Source organism: Dipodomys spectabilis, unplaced genomic scaffold (genome assembly GCF_019054845.1).
Source record: "Dipodomys spectabilis isolate Male_0828 unplaced genomic scaffold, ASM1905484v1 ptg000304l, whole genome shotgun sequence".
NCBI lineage: Eukaryota > Metazoa > Chordata > Mammalia > Rodentia > Heteromyidae > Dipodomys > Dipodomys spectabilis.
In genome coordinates this window covers 426,525-431,647 of record NW_024870981.1, presented here as the reverse complement: position 1 = coordinate 431,647, position 5,123 = coordinate 426,525, and the positions used below count along the sequence as shown (strand labels likewise).

The 5,123-nt window shown below is 32.6% G+C and overlaps 1 pseudogene; it reads right to left on the bottom strand.

Moving 5' to 3' along the window:
* Positions 1-2,271: 2,271 nt before the first annotated feature.
* Positions 2,272-2,368, bottom strand: LOC122127612 (annotated as a pseudogene).
* Between the last annotated feature and the right edge of the window lie 2,755 nt (positions 2,369-5,123).

Here is a 5,123-nt window from a genome sequence, read left to right as displayed (position 1 = left end):
ATTATTTGCAACGAAATGGATAGATCTAAAAATATATTAAGTGAACTAAGTCAGAGCCAGACACACAAAGGACCCATGCTCTGTCTCATATTTGGAAGATAGAAATTTATACAAGTTTACACAAAAATATTAACCAAAGCATGCTATTTGCAGAGGATTATTTCAAAGGTTTAATTTCTTATGAAATTGAAGTTTACTCCAACAAAATGAATACCAGGAAACTATCACTTGGAAGATATGAGGGGAAGTCAAAAGAAAGGAATAAAGAGAGTTATGGAGGAAGAGAGTGAAGGTATAATATTCAATTCAGATAGTATGAAACTAGAAAAAAATTAAAGTGGGGTGAGGTTTGGAAGGGTGTCGAAAAGCTATATAAAGATCCATTATACTTAAAAAACTGATTAGTTTAATGGAAATTCCCTTGTACAAGTATTTAAGATAATAAAAATATAATTTAAAAAAATGGAGACATTTGATCTTAAATTCTATTTCCATCTCTTTTAAAAAGTAAAATTATTTGCACTATAATTTGATCAGAGGGATGGATTTTGTGGCTAGCTAGATCATTACACATCTGTCTCTCTCTTCCTCTCTCCCTTTCATGGTTCTCATAGATAATAAGATTGCTCCATAATTATCCTAATTTATTTTGCTTTTATATTTTTGGTTGCATCATTTCACTTTCTCCTCTGCCATTTCCCAATTCATTTACATAGAAAGCATTATTTCCTATTTTCTCATTCCTAGAATAAGCTGCTGATGAAGACAGCACTAGTCCTCATTTTCATTCTGTACTTTTGAATACGGAGGAAAATCTTTCCCCTGCTCTCTACCAATTCCCTTCTCTCCAGTTAGAATAATTTAGTAAAAATGAAAAAAGAGAAAATAAATAATAGTGAAAAAAACAAATGCAGAAAATTCACCGGATTTTTCTGACCATTTCATCCAATGTGAACTATTGGGAAAATACATGGACAGCTCATTCTCACTGGCACTCAAAGTCTCTGGTTAGGCAATTGCTATGAAGTTGAAGAACAAGATGAAAAAGTGAGAAATGGTATCAGTTGCAAGAAAAAAATGGCGAAGGATTCAAGCAAATTTCTTCTTTGTTCTGTTGAAAATAACCGCCTTACTACAGTGCAGAGACGACTTTCCAAAAAGACCACTCATGTGAATACTAGGGATGACGATGAGTATACCCCTCTTCATCGAGAAGCCTACAGTGGACACTTAGACATTGTCCATGAGTTGGTGGCTCAAGGTAGATATTCCTGGAATAATTGTGAATGGCTGGACACCCCTGCACAGTACTTATACATGGAATAATACCACAGTGGCTTCTTTATTTCATCATGATACAGATACAAAGCCCAAACTAAAGGCCTCTTGACCCCCTTGCATCTTGCTGCTGGGAATAGATATAGCAAAGATATGCTGGATCTCCTTCTGGTGAACCCTTATTTCAAACCATGTCTGAAGCACAACTTGGAAGAAGCTGCATTTGATATTGCCAAAAGGATAAGTATGTATTACTACCTCTTTGAAGTTTTGGAAAGCTGTACAAATTGTTCTCCTAAGTCCTAATGAATCAGTTAAGTTTCTTAAATTTCAAAATTGCCAGTCCATCCTATGTGTCCATACAAAATATTTTCACAATACAAAGCAACAGCAATATCTTACTTTAAAAATTCATGGATTCCATGGTATTCTTCCAAGTGAATTGCCTGACTTTGATGTCAAAATATATTCGAGTTGTTTGTATACATCTATAATGATTTCTATAGAGTTTGTGATTTTTTTAATCATAAATAATTTTAACTTATCTGTTGAAATGAGTAATACAGAAAGTAAAGATATTTCTGGTGCATGTCTGAAAAAAGTATATTTAAAAATATTTAGTATTCTGTTTGTGTAATGTCCATAACCTATTTCATTCTCTCCTAGATATAATCCTTTGAATTCGACATTGTTTTATAATATATAGGTTAATTAATAAATGTGTCCTTTCAGATTGCATTCCATATAGAAACAGTTTAAGATTCCTTTAATTCCTAGGTCCTTAAAGAATTTTATTTCTTTAGGATAAAATGACAATGTTATCTTATTTCAAAAGTTTTATAAAGGTTATGCTATGTAAAGGAATTTGTAAAAAGTGAAGATTGAATGATGTCAAACTAACTTTTATTTCTATGAATTACATGTATTCTTACACTTGTATATTTGTAATCAACTTTTTAATAACTGTTTTAAATTTCTTGCATCAGAAGAATGAAAAATATGCAATACTTCACAAATTTTCATATCATCCTTGTACAAGAGCCATGTAAATCTCTGTATTGTAATTTGGGTAGACGTGCTGCTGAAGCATGTAGTATCCTGGAAATTTAAGTAGTTAATGATGCAATCTTAAGACAGGCATATATCTTTGGTTGCCTATTTGTAAGAAGGAAACCTTATTGTTCCCAAAATTGCAGTTCATCATATTTCTGTAAAATTCTGTGTATGGTGGAAAAAACTTATATTGTTTGTTCAATTGCTCACATTTGCAATTTTTTCAATGACTATTTTAAGTCTTTTTCATTTGAAATTGGATCATACTTTGCAGCCTTTATATCTAGGTCCAAAGATGATGGATTTTCAAGTACTTATTTATTAACTGATTTAGCTTTGTGGAGATAATGGAGTCAAAGTAAGCCTTGCTTAAAAGCTATTCTAAACTTCTGCAGCTTAAAATCTCGCAAATGAGGTCTTACTGGCACAAATGTCTTCCTGACCCTTTATCCTTGCTCCATGTAGGAACAGACGAACCAGAATCTTACCCTGACAGCATAGATTTTCTTATTGGAGCAAAACTAATCTGTTACAAGGGATCATAAAGAGACAAACAGTTCAGACAGTACTGTTCAGACTAGAAGGTATTTTTTCAAAATATAATTGTTTATTACACACTAACATTTCAAAAGAAGCTAAAGCCAAGAAGGTGAAAAAATTGTTCATATGTATGATTACCTAATGTCTTGGCCTGTCTACCATCCAAGCAGGCAGGAACTTACACCACTGATTTTCTATGACCAAATATATTCCATAGCTCCAAAAGAAGTCCATATGTTTCTCCTCGTTATTAGGCCTTAAATTGGTAATGTTTTAATCACAGTGTTTCCTCTTGCCTCTAGGCTGTATATCTCGGAATGGTAAAGCTTTAGCTCTAATTCTACCAAACACTGAGGTAGAGGTAATGGAATAATACTTTAAAACCGTTGCCTCTTGTGGCTCAGTGGTAGAGTGCTTGCCTTGCATGCCTGAGGCCCTGGGTTTGATTCCTCATCACCACATAAGCAGAAAGAAAAAAAAACTGTTGCCTTTGATACCCTTACCACAACAGAACAATGCCAAACATTTTCTAATATTATATATTATTATATATTTTATATTTATATGTGCTGATTTTATATTTCACACAGTGAATCTTATTAGAATTAATTGATAATTTGAAAAATTAATTGATATTTATTCCAATAAATAGATTGGAATATAAATAATCAGGATTAGAATATATATTAGAATATAAAAATTATCAATGCAATGTTTTCGGTATAAACTTGTGATAACTTCTAAATGTTCTTGTTCTTCTGAATTCACATGGTAAAAAAAACAATGTTGTTTGCTTCTAATCTATAAGGGATTTTACTTTGCTGCTCTGTTTATTGTTTTAACTCGCTGGTCCCAAACTGTTTTTCTCCATGTTTCTGAAGCATTCCTACTGATTATACTCAAATTTTTCTGATATGATGTCTAAAAGCTATTATTCTTCTACAGGATCCACGGGTCCTAGGATCCCAGGTCCCAGTTATCCGCATCATCAGATAACTAAGGCAAGAATTCTCACCTACGTCCATGCAACATTCCACCAGAAAGTAATTGAAGACCCATCTCAATTTCTCATTTTCTATATTTCAGGGCCCCAATTCCTTGAAATGCAGGAATTATCAGTAAGCAGTTGGGAAATGCAAGGCAACTTAAAATGCAAGATGAAATCACAAAATGTGAAAGTACAGTAATTCAAACTTTTAATTTTCAGATGACCATCATATATGATTGAACAAGACCACGAATGTCACTAGATCATTTGTAATACCCCTCTCCTAATGATTAATGAATAATTTCATTCCAGCATCAGCAGGCCAAAAAATAGTTCCTGGAACAATAGATCCATATTTGGTCTACCAATGCTAGGAATACTTGACATAGAGGTCAAATATAATTCAGAAAAACATTAATTGAGAAGATCCTTAGTGCTTCAAAACACTGGTACTTCAGTAAAACTTGGTTCTGTAGTATAAAAATGTTGTCATTGTCAAACAAATGATAACCTACATTTAATCTCCTGAAAGAATATTCCTTTTCAAATAAACTTTTAAAAATCACATTTGCCAAATAACACTTTACAAGTAGATGATATTTAGTGACATAAATAGTTTTTCACGGGGAGGGAGCAAGTTACAATAGAGTTTATTTATTTACCCAGCACTAATGCCAAACAGGTTCATCCATTCATTAAAGTGTAGAAATTATACCCCCCATCATTTGTTTTTTCAGTAGGTGACTTCAAAAATTTGTTAAATAGATCAGCCTCCCATATTTCAAACCAAAACATTAGCTAATAAAGTAAATTTCATCACATACTAAGTACATTTTAAAAAATCACAAATAGTTGCCTTATCATATGGTGTTTTGTTTTCCCTATCTGTCTAACATAGTAAGAAATATGACTTTAAGTCTTGAATACGGGTACTCATCAGAGATTTGACAAACATAAAATCTTTCTTCTACTTCTATCATATTCCTCTACAATAGTAAATTTTAGTTTTCTTCTTTTTCCAAAACTTATTGGTAGTAGAAAATATTATCTCATGTAAAATAAAATAACCACAAACCACAGTGCAAAGCCATTTATAAAACTGCTACTTAGGAATACATTCTAAGCATTTTTTAAACTTTCTTGTTGACTACAGTTCATTAAGCTCTTCCAATCATGGAGGCAGTTAAGATCAATGCTAAGGGTTTCGAGCATCTGTTGAGCATTCAGGGAGTGTAACCCATCTTCCTTGACAGCGGCCCAGTAT